The 18,003-nt window shown below is 38.6% G+C and overlaps 1 protein-coding gene and 1 non-coding gene across 2 annotated transcripts in view; one reads left to right on the top strand and one right to left on the bottom strand.

Moving 5' to 3' along the window:
* ADGRB3 (adhesion G protein-coupled receptor B3) overlaps positions 1-18,003 on the top strand; it is an 802,318-nt gene that overhangs the window by 526,703 nt on the left and 257,612 nt on the right. The window lies entirely within an intron of this gene.
* Positions 16,676-16,782, bottom strand: LOC136132381 (U6 spliceosomal RNA). Its single transcript, XR_010656460.1, has one exon. It is a non-coding gene; the product is annotated as a U6 spliceosomal RNA (small nuclear RNA).

The raw sequence follows: 18,003 nt of genomic DNA, 5'->3' as shown, positions 1-18,003 counted from the left end.
ATAGAGTCACAGATGTAGAAAAGAAACTTCTGGTTACCAGGGGTTAACAGGGTGGGGAGGGATAAATTGGGAGATTGGGAATGACGTATACACACTACTATATATAAAATAGATAACTAATAAGGACCTACTGTATAGCCCAGGGAATCCCACTCAGTACTCTGTAATGACCTATATGGGAAAAAAATCTAAAAAAACGGGATATATGTATATGCATAACTGATTCACTTTGCTAAACAGCAGAAACTAACAAAACATTGTAAATCAACTATAGTCCAGTAAAATAAACAAACAAACTTCATTGCCAGAACAAAAAATATACATATATATGGTTTTCAGAAGACAACTTTCAATAACAAATGGACCATCCTCAGGCAGGTGGCTCAGGGCCTGGGACCGAGCTCTGAGAGCACATTACGACAGCAGGCATGCCAGGCGTGCTAATGTGCCTGGCTGGTGCGCAGGCTTCATTAGTGCTGCAAGGGGCACAGAACTGCAGTCTTGGACCTTGGCCGGTGGTCTGCTTGCTGGATGCCCCTTCCCTCCAGTTGGGCTGTGCTGACTTCATAAGTCAAAGCCTTCGGGATACTTCCTCTACCATTATTTTATTACAAAAGCCAAAATATAGTGTCTGAAAGAAACTGGAAAAAAGTATAGACAAAAAAAGTACCTGTAATCCCATCATCTCTGTTGGTAAACATTCTTAAACCTTTTTAAATTTAGCCAGGATGTTAATATAGATCTGGCTCTGGATATAACGAGAATATAGTTGCAAAAATGGGTTTATGCTTTATATACAGTTTTATGCCCTGCTTCTTCATTTATTGTATCATTAATATAGTTCCATGTCAATAAATATATTTCTACAGCTGTTGGTAGGGCTGCATAGAGCTCCATTATATTTATATTCTCTACTACTCTTGAAATGTATAATCCCCGGATAAAGTACAAAGTATATTATTCCAACAGAATACACATTCCTGAGGTTTTGGTGATTCTCAAGCCACCAGGCATAAATTCATTTTTTTTCTGTCTTTAAAAGGCAGGAAGAGAAAACGATATGCTTGTGTCATCTAAATCATCACCCCTTTATAAGTAATATCACAGCCATATTACAGTAAGCCAAACTCTCACAGGCAATAGGTAATATTTCAGGAGTAAACATTAAAATGTAATTATCTCAAGTTCAGAAATAAGGGTGATGAATCAAGGACAGTTTGTTTTTAAATTTTATATTATCTTGAGCCTTAAGGCAGAAGGTTTCAAACCCAAGACAAATTTTCAATGCCCTGTAACTATCATCTTGTCTTCTTGTGTCTGAGTATGATGTGTTTTATTGAATTAGGTTTAAATTAAGTTCGGGAGCTTATTATGCAATGGCCTCCAAAGAGCATCCTTTCCCTTCACTGCTGTCTGTTTTAGGAATTGCTGATGTCCTCAGTTCAAAGCTGTATCATCCATTTCTAGAATGACTTTCTTGAAACGTGAAGATAACAGCATTGTCTGATTGCAGCATCCAGATTTCCCTTTCCTATTTTCTGACTCTTTTACCAATACATGCGTTTTACAAAGTCACAGAAGTAACAGTGTAATGAACACTTAGGCACAAGTCTACGTGATTATAGCAAGAATTACTTTGAACAGGTAGTCAGGGGCACCTGACGTCTAGCTGTGGCTCTATCATCAATCAAATTGAGAAAGCAGTTGGCTCCCAGTTTCATTACCTGTAAAATGAAATGGCTAAACTACATGAGCATTGAGATCCCTCCAGATACGGTGTAATTCTGGTATCATTCACCCTTTTGGAGACCAGAAGCTTGTTTGAACTCATGCATTGATGACTAGGTACCAGACCTGGGATTCTGTTCTGGTCAAACTACCAGGAAACAATTCACTTTTCCAAGGTTAGCATGTGGTATTAAATGGCTTACTGAATCCCCTGGGCTCAGTTTCTAGAAGAGACCCTGAAAGCCTCAACACAGAACTTAGCCAGCCACCTGGATAAGTGACACTCCTACTATCATCAAGAAGCTGCCTACAGGAAAGAAAGTCAGACACCAATCTGCACCGCGGGATGCATGCCTGGCACCCGCTGCTCTTCTTGTTCAGCTCAGTTCTAACTTCAGCCCTCATGTGAGTGCATGTGGTTGATGAAAACTAAGTGACATTCAGCCCTGGCTGCAGGGCCTCTAGGACATGTTCCATTTCAGAATCCCAGCCTCTGCAGCAGAAGTTGTCACACCACACTAGAGGTTGGAAGTTTTTTCAGGAGTCAAACCACAGTCCCAGATGTTCTCAATATCTGATTGGTACCAGAAACCCATAAATAGGCCACTGTTTTATCAAAAAAAAATATGCCTTAGTATGTACATATACTTATTTTAAATGGGAATATATTACCATATAAAGTTTTGAAAGTGATTAATTAGTAATTAATAACCAAATTTATATTTGGTCTATCTATAAGAAAACTGTATTTTTGGTGACAATATTCTAAATATTGTTTTTCCCTTGACATGAAGAGTATATGTTAAATATGCGCTAAAAGAATATAATATGAATTAAGCTCTAATTTGTCCATATTTTATTCTACTCAAAAAGAATTAGAGCTGCCGTTGTAATGGACATATCCTGATACTCTAGATTACAGATTTCTCAAAGCTGACGTTTGTTATTAACAGTATTTTGAGTTCACATGCCACCATATAAACGGCTTTTTGCCAGTTAATCACTGTCATAGAAAACTACTGACTTACACAGAAGTCAGAAATTATTGATAATTTTAATTTCTTTGTCTTGCTGAGCTAAAAAGTTATTTCAGAGAGAATTATTGATGAGTGGCTGATTCTAGAGCAGATTGTTAGCATGGAATTTATCAGTCTGATGAAATGTTAAGTGAATAGGAATAATTATTCACTCATTCATTCAACAGTATTTATTTGTTCCTGCTGTGTGTGAGACCATAGTAGGGATTTGGAACACAGAAGTGAGCAAAACACAAGAAGATTTCTGTCCTCTTGGAGCAACTATTCTAACATGGGTAGACAGGCTATAAACAAGAAACATAATACATAAGCAAATCATGTTATAGAAGGTAATACGTGCTATGGGAAAAATAAAATGTAGAGCAAAAGGATGTGGGTGGGGATTGGGGGAAGGGTGTGGCCAGCATATCCCTCATTGGAGATGGGAGATTGGAGCAAAGGCAAAGAAAGTGCGAAAATGTATTCCAGTGACCCTCTGGAGACAGAGCATGCCAGCCAGAGGGGTCAGCTGGGGTAGGTAAAAGGCATAAAATAGAAGAGTGCCAGGCTTGCCGAAGGAACAGCAAGGAGTCTGGAGCGGTTGGAGTGCTGTGAGGGGGGAGACTGACAAGAGGTTACTTTGGAGAGCTCTGAAGGCCACATAGTGCAGGGCCTTCCGGGCCATTACAAGGACTTGGGATTTGGCTCTGAGGACACGAGTCATGTCAGGGTTTGAGCAGAAGAATGACATAAAGTTACATTTTAAATGTACCTTTCTGTAGCTACTGTGTTTACCACAAGCTGTAGGTGAGGGAGCGTATTAGCAGGAAGGTCAAATGTGAGTCTGTTTCAGTGATCTGGGTGAGAGATGCTGGTGTCTCTATCAGGATGGCTGCAGTAGAGGCCGTAAGATGTTTGCAAGATTGGATTCACAGTATGAAAGCTGTAGGGGATTCAAGAAAGACTTCAGAGACATTGGTCTGAGCTGTGGAGGAATGGAGTTGCCATTAAGTGAGATGGAGGAAACGACTCATGGACGAGGTTTGTGGGAAGGGAACAGGAGTTCTGAACCCAAAAGGTTGGAGGGTATGTATTTGTTTACTGCAGTGCTTCTCAAAGTGTGGTCCCTGGACCAGCAGGATCACCACCACCTGGGAACATGTTAGAGATGTATACCCTTGGGCCCCATGCTAGACCTTCTCCATAAGAAACTCTAGCCATGGGGCCCAGCAGTCTGTGCTTTAGCCAGACCTCCAGGTGGTTCTAATGCTCACTCAAGTTTGAGAAACGTTGTGTGTCATCGACAGGGACCATGGGAACACTATGGGTTCTGAGGTTAGAAGACCTGGATTCAAATCCTGCCTGACTGGGGCAAGATGATCCCTCTACCTGAGCCTTAATTTCTATACCTTTAAACGGTGGACAGTAATACCTGTGCCGCCAGATTGATGTGAGGAACCAGATAAAACAGATAAAACCTGTGCACTTTGTAAGAATTAGGAAGAGGGGACAGGAGGCTGGGAGTGGGGAGGTATAACACTTTTTTCTAATATCCTTTTGCTTTCAAGAAGAAGTAATAAACATTACATGGAAGATCAGAGTTTTTCTTGAAGTTTGGCTAGACCTTCAACATGCAGGTAAAGATGACTGATGAACAAATGTGAGATTGATGATGCTACTTTTGTGACTTGGTAGAAGGAATAATTGTTTGAATTAAATAATTTCTTTACCTCCCTTAGATATAGAAAGAAAAGAGATGTCTGTATTTTTACTACAAAATAGAAAAACCTGTTTCAATATGAATTTGCTTCTCTACGTGTATGCGGTTATCTGTTAGCATCTGTTTAAATTTGGTTTGCAATCTTTAGGTTCATTTTTCCACTTTTCTAGAAAATGTAGAGTATGATGTCTCTGGGTTTACAGAATTCTGCAAGTAAGCTAAAAATAAGGGGAGATGTAGTCTTGGAACCATGTTTCCAGGAAAACTCAATTATTCTTTCATTTTTTTATAAGAAAAAAACTCAAGCTATTCGTTAAAACCAAGTCTATGTGGTGGCAAAGAATGTTTTAAGGTTTAAAGAACTTGTTACACAGCATGAGTTTTTATATTCGAAGTCACTAACATATCTTTGCCATGGCAGTGGTTTAGCAAAACTATATACATATGTTTGAAACCAGCTTGGTTCTGCCATTTTGATTTCCAAGTGTCACCTAATAGTTAGTCATGGTAGTCTTCCTTATTCTAGGTTTCTGATTGAGGAGCTATTATGGTCTACATAGAAATGAATACATTTTCAGAGCATAGACGAACATCACTAGGCTGGGAAATTAAAAATTAACTACCATTTTTTATTTTTTTTACATTCAGTAGAGAGTGAAGGTAATATAGCAGGATTAAATAATAAGGTAGATTTTAAAAGTCTTGTCTCATATAAGTACAATTTCAATCAATACTCATCTGTCTGTTTTGGAAACTTTTATTTCCTACCTCTGAAATTCTCTAATCATATTCTTGCAGAGTGTTCAACATTCATTCACCAAAAGTATGTTGAAGATCTTCTGTGTGTCTGTTACTGTTCTGGATGCCTGCCTGAGATACAACGGTGCACTAAATAGACACACATCTGGAAGTTATATTCCAGTGGAAGGAGGCAAACAATAAATACGATCAGCAAATTACAGAATATGCTACACAGGCTATGTCATAAACACTATGAAGAAAGATAAAACAGGGAGAAGGCTATAGATAATGGGGAGGTGAGAGGAAGGGAATTCTACATAGAGTTCCTAAGGAAGGAGTCCCTCAGGTGACAGCTGAGTCTAAACCTCATGGGTGTGAAGGAGTGAGCTGGGTGGATATTTGAGGAAGAGATTCGTCAGAAGAGGGGCTGCAAAGGCCTGGAGTTGGAGCCATCTAGGATCAGCAAGATGGCCAGTATGACCAGAGAGGAGTGACAGCAATTTCAGAGATGGAGACAACAAGATGCAAAATATAGAAAGCCTTGTGGGCCTTTGTCAGGACTGAATTACTTGGCGTGAAATAGAAACTGGAGAGTTGGGGCAGAGGACTTACGTGATCTGGCTTCCATCCAAAGATCTCTTCCTTTTGCATTTTCATTTGATTGAGAGCTTGCCTAGAAATAAGCTTCTGGGATTAAGTCATCCTCCCTACAAACTTTGGAGTCACCACTGACCCCCACCACGTAGCATTGCATGGGACTCTGGTTTGTGTTTTTTCATAGATGATAGTTTAAACTCTCCATAATGTTTAGTATTTCTAATCATCTTTGTATTTTACATAGAGTTTGTGTCCAAGTGGGGTTTTTTTCTTTTTTTCCAAAAGTTGTTTTCATGTAGCTCTAGATTCTAATCTTTCTTCAACACCATGAAAATTTCTTCTATTATTTCTTAGATTATTTCCTCATCCTTTCTAACATTCCTATAAGAAGGATGATGGATTTTCTAGATCTTCCCACATCTCTTAATTTTTCTCCCTTTAATTTTCATATATTTATCTTTTTCTACACTACAGACTGCCACAGTTAGAATTTTGTCCTTGCCACTTACTTGCTGTATGACCTTTGGCTAATTACTTAATCTCTGTGTTGTCTGTGAGTCTCCATCCATAAAATGAGGGTAATAACAATGGTACCTACCTTGTAGGAATGTTACGTGGGGTAAATGAGTTCATAGCAAATGAAAAACTAATGTTAGCTCTTTATCTTCCAGGTCACTAATTCAGCATTCAGTATCTTCACTCTATCATTGAGTAGTTCTTTTGATATATTTTTTTTAATTTAAGGCAATTATAATTTCAATTTCCAAGGATGTTTTCTCACTTTTTGACTCATTCTTTCGACAGAACAGCCTATTCTTTGTCCATGTATGCAATATGCTATCAAATCTCCCTGAGGATAACAATTAGAAAAGTGTGAAACTATTTTCTTCTCCTAATTGTTTCTATTTCCTCTAGAGTCTGCCATTCTCTATCTACTTCCTGGTATTTTTCTTTTTGCCATTGGTTTTCTTCAGAAGCCTTGAGATGCTCAGTTGTCAGTCCATATTAGTGGACGAAATACATGGTTTGTTTGTGTTTTGTTTGTATCTATACATCTGACATGGAAGAATCCCATGGGTAGTCTCCCCTTGGCTGCAAGGGATCCTTGCAGGGTCTGCATTACCAGGCAGAGGTTTGTAGGAGGCAGGCTTCCTCTGAGGGCACATGGGCAGGGAACAAGCAGGTAGACCAAGCAATTCCCAGCTTAACTTCCCTCTTGGACAGCGCTGCCTTCCCTTGTGTGAGCCCTTCTTCTGTATCATTTGTGGGAGTCTAGATTCCCCCTATCCTCCACTCTGATTCTTTCTTCAGCTCCCAAATCGATATTTGGAGCCCTCCCCAGACAGATCAGGCACTTTCTTTGAAGACTTCTCAAGCTTTAACTCAATTAGTCTATGTACATCTAAACAGGAGGAGGGCACCTGACTAACTCCTCTTCATTTAATTCCTTTAGTGACTCTGAAAGTTCTCCAGCGCTTCTTTGAAAACAACAATGCTCACCTCTCACCTTGAAGAAAGTTGGCTCTACTCTGGTTTCTCTTCCAGTCTCGTTTCATCTGCATCTAGGGTCTCAAAATTTCTACTTGGACCTTGGGACTTATCTTAAAAATATATTTGATGTCATTTCAGTGAATTGGGGAAGCAGCAAAGCGATGAAAAGCTTGTGCTCTGTCCCACATCTGGGAACACAAGTCAAGTCCACATCTTTTACTTTGCACTCCCCAGCTCATATTTCTGACTATGGATTTTGAGTGGCTTAGGTCTAAGGGCTAACATAGTAGTTTTTAACACAGGGAGGCCATATCATCAAGAACTTCCCTTCCTTCTCTTCCTTTAGAGATTGACCCTTTCAACCCTAAGATGAGTTTGCCAGATTACGTAGTGGGATCTCCAAGCTGACAACCATAGTGGTTAACTCTTCAGCTCCTAAATTAAAGAACCTTAATGCCCTCGGACCAGACTCTCTTCTTCCCCAGGTGAACATGAGGCCAAGTGGATTCACTAGAGTTTGCCTTCAGGAAGATACTAAGGATGAGTGTAGCGAGGTGAGATTGGGTCAGAGGCTGGAGGGAGGAGAGGAACTTTTGAGGACAGTGTGTGGGGAGAAGAATCGAGGTCATTAGTCTTCCCTGTTCCCACCTGTGGATGTGTCTCCCTCCCACATTTCAGGATTTCAACTCACAAGGGGGATTAGCACCGAGTTCCCTGGCTAGGATGTACCTCATCTCTTATTACTCCACTCTCCAACACTATCAAAGGGCTGTAGAGAGATTAGAGAGTTGTAAAATAAATTAGGTGATACAACCACTATGGAGAAAAGTATGGAGATTCCTTAAAACACTAAAAATAGAATTACCATATGACCCAGCAATCTCACTACTGGACATATACCCTGAGAAAACCATAATTCAAAAAGAAACATGCACCCCAATGTTCATTGCAGCACTATTTAGAATAGCCAGGACATGGCAGCAACCTAAATGTCCATCGATAGATGAATGGATAAAGAAGATGTGGCACATATATACAATGGAATATTACTCAGCCATAAAAAGAAACGAAATTGATTTTTTTGTAATGAGGTGGATGGACCTAGAGTCTGTCATACAGAGTAAAGTAAGTCAGAAAGAGAAAACAAATACCATATGCTAACGCATATATATGGTATCTAAAAAAAAAATGGGACTGATAAACCTAGTTGCAGGGCAGGAATAAAGAGGTAGACATAGAGAATGGACTTGAGGACATAGGCTTGGAGGGTGAAGCTGGGGTGAAGTGAGAGTAGCATCGACATACATACACTACCAAATGTAAAATAGTTGGCTGGTGGGAAGCAGCAGCATAGCACAGGGAGATCTGCTCCGTGTTTTGCGATGACCTAGAGGGGTGGGATAGGGAGGATGGGAGGGAGACACAAGAGGGAGGGGATACGGGGACATGTGTGTTCATATGGCTGATTGGCTTTGTTGTGCAGCAGAAACTAACATGGCCCTGTGAAGCAATTATCCTCCAACAAATATCTATTAAACAATAATTAATTAAAGGAAAGGTGAAAAATCACTCTTCCCTCAGGTTCCTGCAAAGTCAAAATGGACAGGATGGGAATTCTGTAATTTTTAATGGGCTTGAAGATGACCAAGGAAGGGACTCCCACATCCCACCCAGTGAGGCAGAGGACCCTGTGAAGGCAGGGGGATAGACTGTGCATTAGTGGTGGCCATTTTTCAGGGAGATGCATGAGGTCAGGAGACCGTAGATGGTCACTTAGCTGGATGCCCCCAAACCATCAAACAGGCCACCCATGGAGTCCGAAGCTGTATGTGTTCATTGGACAGACAAGGTGAGGACTGACCAACAGAGAAGTGACCCAAACCGGACTCACAGCCTGTCACCAATTTGTTCACAGGCTCCTTTTGTGCAAATATTCTTTGGTCTTTTCTGACACAGATTTAAGTCAGGTTTGAGAGTAGGTGGAAAGGGAGTTTGGGAAGAGTGTTGAAATGGAAAAGAGGTCATGGAAATGTTTGAATATGACTGTATTCACCCAAAGGACACTAAGTTTTAATCTGGAAGTTACTGAGAAAACTGTAGGGCTGGAGAACATTTATCAAATCACTACTGACTGAGACTGGGACCATGTTGAAGAAAACCAAGAACAATTCTGAAATAAATACAGAAAGGAGTTTCATGTCCACCCATAGCTGAATGTTGACTGTATCATTTTGAGCTCTTCATACCCAGTAATGTACATTATAGTAAGGTGCTTTACAAACATTGTCTAATAAAAATACCTAATTTATCACTAATTAGATAGTAATTGTGTTTCCATGCTAAGAGATAAAATATTCAAATGTGTCTCCCTCTGAAATTGGGTTTAGACACCATAATGGCCGTTCATTAATGTTCCAGCAATCTCTGAGGTCCAAATGTAGTTATCACACGGAATCATCTCAAGTCACTCATGGTATGCCCCAAACCATCTGCCTCATACCTTTACAAACTGAAAAGGAGGTTAGAAACTGAGATGCCTCTTCCCAATCTCAATCCTGAAGACTGAAGCTTAGAAATGGCATTAAAACATTTACTACAAGCCCACTAAGACACATTTTGTTTATTATTATTTCTACTTAGACTTTGCACCAGGTTCTGCCTTAACATATTTTACACAGTCAGTAAATATGACTTGATTCAGCACTGAAGGGAAAAGGGTAACACAATGTTTCTGGGATCATTTCCTTCTTGACATCCTCATATTAATGACTGTTTGCTTATGTCTTGGCTGACATGAATTTGAAACAAACCAAACTTTATAATTCTTGCCTTCAAATTTGAGTTGTCAGTGAAGATGGTATTCCTAAATTGCAATTTTCAAACTGGATTTTTCGCCATGTTTTATGAAAAGTGCATAGCAGTCTGTAAATCTCTGGTTCAAAATTACGTGTTTCTCTCTATCATGACAGTGCCTAAGCTATGTTCTGTCCCTTTATAAGTCTATTTCCGATTTCTGACTCCTGTCAAAATTGATCCTGTACAGGTCAGTCTGACCCATAAACTACACGAAATTGTTTTTGAGGTTTGAGGCCTTAATATCAGTTAACGTCTAAATCTGCCATTAAATTTTGCTATGTGCTTTTTGTTCCATGGTAATTACCACCTTCGTCATCATATTCAAGTCTTGATAGGCAATGTTGCTTTGAAAATACTAAGAGAAAACATATTTTTTAAACACATAGTGTATTTCTTTTGGAAATTAAGTACTGATACTTACACCTAACTGGAGACTTGCATAATTTTTGTTTTCTTCTTTATCCTAAAAGAAATGACTGCTGTTGCAATTCATGCTGCTTACGTGTGGTTTCCTGGCTTCTCATTCTTGAACATGAGTAGACTCTGCCATGTTAGAAAATTTCCCTGATATCTTCAGACACAGGAAGTCAGTCATTGCGATTCTTTCTGTAACCATCAAGTGAGTGTGCGATGGTCTGGTTCTTTCTAGGTTTGAAACTACAAATGTAGCTTCTAATCCAGTTTCTACTTAATCACGGGGTGACTTGACCCATATCACTTAGCCCTTTCCATCTTACTTTCCCTCTGTTATAAAAATGAGGATGTAATAAAAACTACTCAAAGAGTATTAAATTAAATGTGTAAAAAACAGCTGAATCATGGTTATTATTCAAAAAACTTAACCTTTCTTCCTTTCTTTGCTCGCACTACAGAACATATTTTATTCCAGAATATATCAACCTCATATATTAGGTGTGATTTCTTTTTCCAAAAATTCTTGATACTGTGAACACCTTGGTATCAGCTTCTACCAACTTCCAAATGTTAAAATTTTGCTCCAGGAGTGCTCCAGTGCCCAGGAATTTGTGTGAGGCAAGGGCCCACACAGCAAGATTACAACTAAGGTAACAGTGTTTCTTCTGGCATGGCATTTGGACACAAGTGCCTTTGAAAGTCTCCTTCATACCCGCCCCCTAAAGAGATACTAGAGCTGTCTCCCTACAGAGAAAGGAAATCAAATGTTAGGAGTCAGCACAATGCGTTCATATATGGACACATTCTCCATTAAAAAAAATCCAGTTACTCTATTTCCAGTGAGACATTGTAGCAGGGCTGCCCCCAATCTATGAAAAGTGTAAGCCCCTGTGAACACTCTGTGTGCCTATCATCAGTATTTAAGACACGTCTGCTTATCCTCACTGTCACCTGTCTGTTCACAAGAAAAAGTATCTAAGAGCTTTCCCTTTATTTGAAAGTCAAACGTATTTCGGTATCTTTGCCACATCACAGTTTTACTTAAAGACTTCATTCCCCAAAGCCAAAATGACAAACTCCACAGCTTAGAGTAATTTATTAAAATGTAAAGCCTCCGTTTAAATGAAGAAAGCTGTTAGGGGATCCTGTAGTCCATGAGTTGAAGACAATGATTTATTCTACAGGGATAATACTGATCATTTAAAATGTTCCTTCTTTGCCTTTAATGGATAGTAACTGAAATTACTATTTGGAATTTCTTCCAAAGTCTATTTCTGCTCTTTGGTGAATCACATAGCAGATATAAACCCCTCTTCCCCAAAGGAAAAAAGAAAAAAAAAAGCTCCAAGAATCATTGATCCAGGCTTGAAGCCAAGCAATCTATATTTAGTGCTTTCTCAACAAGCCACACAATAAAAATGTAAATGGAATGGTGCTACTTTCTCCTCTCACCTTTTTTCAGTGTGTAACTTTGATGCTGTTTAAATTATTTATTTTCAGACTATCTTCAAAGAACTTAGTTCATCCCGTGTAGGGGCCTTACTATCCCAATTTCACATTAATCATAATTCCATGATTCTTATTGCTTTACAATACTTGACTTTCATAAAAATGTAAGGATAAACCTGAGGTACCCTCCTACTCTGGGTTGCTGAATTTGCACAGAGTCAATGGGTCTCATCTAAGTCCTTTCTACCCCAATTTATTGGGATATACCTGATATATAAGGTCATGTAAGTTGAAGGTGTACAGTGTGTTGATTTGATACACATACATTGCAATATGATTACCACTGTAGTGTTAGCTAACAACTCCATCACATCATATAATTACCTTTTTGTTGTTGTAAGAACATTTCAGATCTAACCTCTCAGAGACTTTCAAGTATGTAGTACAGTATTGTTATCTTTAATCATAATGCTATCCATAGATCCCCGGAAGGAATTCATCTTCTAGTTGGAAGTTTGTACCCTTTGACCAGCATCTCTTCATTTCTCCTGCCTCCCACCCTTAGTAACCACCACTGTACTCTCTGTTTCCATGAGCTCGGCTTTTCTAGATTCCGTATGTAAGTCATATCATATAGTATTTGTCTTTCTCTGCCTGACTTATTTCACTTAGTATTGTTCACTCAAGAGCCATTCACGTTGTCACAAATGACAGGATTTTGTTATTTCTTGTGATTGAGTAATACTCGATATCTTCTTTTTTAAATTTACTTTTTATTTTAACATCTTTATTGGAGTATAATTGCTTTACAATGCTGTGTTAGTTTCTGCTTTATAACAAAGTGAATCAGTTATACATGTACATATATCCCCATATGTCCCCCCTCTTGCGTCTCCCTCCCACCCTCCCTATCCCACCCCTCTAGGTGGTCACAAAGCACTGAGCTGATTGCCCTGTGCTATGTGGCTGCTTCCCACTAGCTATCTATTCTACATTTGGTAGTGTATATATGTCCATGCCACTCTCTCACTTTGTCCAAGCTTCCCCTTCCCCCTCCCTGTGTCCTCAAGTCTATTCTCTGCATCTGCATCTTTATTCCTGCCCTGCCCCTAGGTTCTTCAGAACCCTTTTTTTTAGATTCCATATATATGTGTTAGCATACGGTATTTGTTTTTCTCTTTCTGACTTAATTCACTCTGTATGACAGTCTCTAGGTCCATCCACCTCACTACAAATAACTCAGCTTTGTTTCTTTCTATGACTAAGTAATGTTCCATTGTATGTATGTGCCACATCTTCTTTGTCCATTCATCTGTCGATGGACACTTACTTAGGTTGCTTCCATTAACTGGCTATTGTAAATAGTGCTGCAGTGAAAATTGTGGTATATGTCTCTTTTTGAATTATGGTTTTTTCAGGGTATCTGCCCAGTAGTGGGATTTCTGGGTCATATGGTAGTTCTATTTTTAGTTTTTTAAGAAACCTCCATACTGTTCTCCATAGTGGCTGTATCAATTTACATTCCCACTAACAGTGCAAGAGGCTTCCCTTTTCTCCACACCTATTCCAGGATTTACTGTTTGTAGATTTTTTGATGATGCCCATTCTGACTAGTGGTACCTCACTGTAGTTTTGATTTGCATTTCTCTAATGATTAGTGATATTGAGCATCCTTGCATGTGTTTGTTGGCAATCTGTATATCTTCTTTGGAGAAAGTCGATTTAGGTCTTCTGCCCATTTTTGGATTGGATTGTTTGTTTTTTTCATATTGAACTGCATGAGCTTCTTGTAAATTTTGGAGATTAATCCTCTGTCAGTTGCTTCATTTGCAAATACTTTCTCCCATTTTTTTTTTTTTTTTTTTTTTTTTTGGCGGTACGTGGGCCTCTCACTGCCGTGGCCTCTCTCGCTGCGGAGCACAGGCTCCGGACGCGCAGGCCCAGCGGCCATGGCTCACGGGCCCAGCCGCTCCGCGGCACGTGGGATCCTCCCGGACCAGGGCACGAACCCGTGTCCCCCGCATCGGCAGGCGGACCCCCAACCACTGCGCCACCAGGGAAGCCCCATACTTTCTCCCATTTTGAGTGTTGTCTTTTCATCTTGTTTATATTTTCCTTTGCTGTGCAAAAGCTTTGAAGTTTCATTAGATCCCATTTGTTTGTTTTTGTTTGTATTTCCATTTCTCTAGGAGGTGGGTCAAAAAGGATCTTGCTGTGATTTATGTCAAAGAGTGTTCTTCCTATGTTTTCCTCTAAAAGTTTCATAGTGTCCAGTCTTACCTTTAGGTCTTTAATCCATCTTGAGTTTATTTTTGTGTATGATGTTAGAGAATGTTCTAGTTTCATTCTTTTACATGTAGCTGTCCAGTTTTCCCAGCACCACTTATTGAAGAGGCTGTCTTTTCTCCATTGTATATTCTTGCCTCCTTTATCAAAAATAAGGTGACCACGTGTGTGTGGGTTTATCTCTGGGCTTTCTATCCTGTTCCATTGATCTACATTACTGTTTTTGTGCCAGTACCGTACTGTCTTGATTACTGTAGCTTTGTAGTATAGTGTGAAGTCAGGGAGCCTGATTCCTCCAGTTCCGTTTTCTTTCTCAAGATTGCTTTGGCTATTGGGGGTCTTTTGTGTTTCCATACAAGTTGTGAGATTTTTTGTTCTAGTTCTGTGAAAAATGTCATTGACAGTTAGGTAGGGATTACATTGAATCTGTAGATTGCTTTGGGTAGTATAGTCATTTTCACAATGTTGATTCTTGCAACCCAAGAACATGGTATCTCCATCTGTTTGTATCGTCTTTAATTTCTTTCATCAGTGTCTTATAGTTTTCTGCATACAGGTCTTTTGTCTTCTTAGGTAGGTTTATTCCTAGGTATTTTATTCTTTTTGTTGCAACAGTAAATGGGAGTGTTTCCTTAATTTCTCTTTCAGATTTTGCATCATTAGTGTATAGGAATGCAAGAGATTTCTGTGTATTAATTTTGTATCCTGCTACTTTATCAAATTCATTGATTAGCTCTAATAGTTTTCTGCTAGCATCTTTAGATTCTCTATGTATAATATCATGTCACCTGCAAACAGTGACAGTTTTACTTCTTTTCTGATTTGGATTCCTTTTATTTATTTTTCTTCCCTGTTTGCTGTGACTAAAATTTCCAAAACTGTGTTAAATAAAAGTGGTGAGAGTGAGCATCCTATTTTGTTCCTGATTTTAGAGGAAATGGTTTTAGTTTTTCACCATTGAGAACGATGTTGGCTGTGGGTTTGTCATATATGGCCTTTAATATATTTGGGTAAGCTCCCTCTGTGCCTACTTTCTGGAGGGTTTTTATCATAAATGGGTGTTGAATTTTGTCAAAAACTTTTCCTGCATGTATTGAGATTACCATATGATTTTTATCCTTCATTTTGTTAATATGGTGTATCACATTGATTGATTTGCATATATTGAAGAATCCTTGCATTCCTGCGATAAACCTCACTTGATCATGTGGTATGATCCTTTTAATGTACTGTTGGATTCTGTTTGCTTGTATTTTATTAAGGATTTTTGCAGCTATGTTCATCAGTGAAAATGGCCTGTATTTTTCTTTTTTTGTGACATCTTTGTCTGGTTTTGGTATCAGGGTGATGGTGGCCTCATAGAATGAGTTTGGGAGTGTTCCTCCCTCTGCTATATTTTGGAAGAGTTTGAGAAGGATAGGTGTTAGCTCTTCTCTAAATCTTTGATAGAATTCACCTGTGAAGCCATCTGGTCTTGGGCTTTTGTTTGTTGGAAGATTTTTAATCACAGTTTCAATTTTAGTGCTTGTCATCGGTCTCTTTATATTTTCTATTTCTTCCTGGTTCAGTCTGGGAAGGTTGTGCTTTTCTAAGAATTCTCAATTTCTTTCATTTTGTCCATTTTATTGGCATAGAGTTGCTTGTAGTAATCTCTCATGATTCTTTGTATTTCTGCAGTGTCGGTTGTTACTTCTTTTTTCATTTCTAATTCTGTTGATTTGAGTCTTCTCCCTTTTCTTCTTGATGAGTCTGACTTGTGGTTTATCAATTTTTTTTATCTTCTCAAAGAACCAGTCTTTAGTTTTATTGATCTTTGCTATCATTCCCTTCATTTCTTTTTCATTTATTTCTGATCTGATCTTTATGATTTCTTTCCTTCTGCTAACTTTGGGGGATTTTTGTTCTTCTTTCTCTGATTGCTTTAGGTGTAAGGTTAGGTTGTTTATTTGAGATGTTTCTTGTTTCTTGAGGTAGGATTGTATTGCTGTAAACTTCCCTCTTAGAACTGCTTTTGCTGCTCCCATAGGTTTTGGGTCGACGTGTTTTCATTGTCATTTGTTTCTAGGTTTGTTTTGATTTCCTCTTTGAATTCTTCAGTGATCTCTTGGTTATTTAGTAGTGTATTGTTTAGCCTCCATGTGTTTGTATTTTACAGATTTTTTCCTGTAATTGATATCTAGTCTTATAGCGTTGTGTTTGGAAAAGATACTTGATATGATTTCAATTTTCTTAAATTTACCAAGGGTTGATTTGTGACCCAAGATATGATCTATTCTTGAGAATGTTCCAAGAGCACTTGAGAAGAAAGTGTATTCTGTTGTTTTTGGATGGAATATCCTATAAGTATCAATTAAGTCCATTTTGTTTAATGTGTTATAAAAGTATGGAACGCTTCACAAGTTTGTGTGTCATCCTCACATAGGGGCCATGCTAATCTCTTCTGTATTGGTCCAGTTTTAGTACATGTGCTGCCGAAGCAAGCACTCCATATCTTCTTTATCCATTCTTCCACTGGTGGACATTTAGGCTGCTTCCCTATGTTGGCTGTTGTGAATAATGATGCAGTGAACATGCAAGACCAGTTCTTTATAGTTTATGAATTCTTTTTCCATGTCGAGCTTGTTTCCACCAGCCTCCTCCTAGGGTAGATAATTTAACTTGCTGGAACACCACTAGATCATAAATTCCTTATGAACACGGATCTATGAACCGTCCATCTGCCTAGAGACTAACACAGTGCATAAACCATAATGATAGATAGCATTTATAAAATGCTGACTGTATGTCAGGCACTCATTTACACTCTTTACATGCATTAATTTATTTAATCTTCAGAATTTAATGAAATAAGTATTACTATTATCTTTACTTTACAGTTGAGTTAACCTGAAGTTAATCTGAAATACAAATATGATTTGGCCAAACCCATACAACAAGTATATAAGGTAACAAAAATCTGAACCTAGGCAGCTCTTGAGTTCTACCTTATAGTATCAACTAGTGGAGTTAAGAATTCAGTGCATGTGTGTAGAATTAAATAAACTCCTCTGGAACCTAATAGAATTTCTTTTAAAAATGTAGATAATGCAGATGGGATGAAAACAAAAGTGAAAGAGAAAAGTGTAGAATAAGGAAGTTGGAGAGTAACATCAAAGAAAGAATAGGGGATAAAAAAACAGTGAAGAAGGAAATTAGCCCAAGTGCAGGATTTCATGGTGCAAATAGGAGAAAATAATTAAAAGAGCCTGCTTGAGGTGAGGGGGGAAGGAATATTGGAAGAAGAGAATATTGAACAGAAAAAGCCTGTGAAAACATTATTGGTGGGCTGGGAAAAGTATCACACATTGAAAATTTTAAATAAAAAAGCTTTACTTTTAAATAGATACGCACTTGTGGTTAGATTATTTCTTCCTGTGTTACATTTGCCCTAATCTCTCAGCCTCCCAATCATGGTCCCATGTGAATCAAACAAGACATGTGTTCAGGTGAGATGCTAGGAGAATTATTTCACTGGACTATAGCTGTTGATGCTTTTTACTATCCACTGAGTCTTTATATTGTACAAAATCAGAAAAGGAAATGTCCGCTAAGGATCCTTTTTGGTGCAGAAATACACTGTCAATCCTCTCCTTGAATACCTTTCCCAGACTCTGTCTCATTACCAGTTTTCCCTTCCCAGTAAATAATCTACCCTAATTATTTCTA

The sequence above is a fragment of the Phocoena phocoena genome, chromosome 12, assembly GCF_963924675.1.
Source record: "Phocoena phocoena chromosome 12, mPhoPho1.1, whole genome shotgun sequence".
NCBI lineage: Eukaryota > Metazoa > Chordata > Mammalia > Artiodactyla > Phocoenidae > Phocoena > Phocoena phocoena.
The sequence above is the reverse complement of the archived record's forward strand: the minus strand, read 5'-3'. Positions and strand labels throughout refer to the sequence as shown.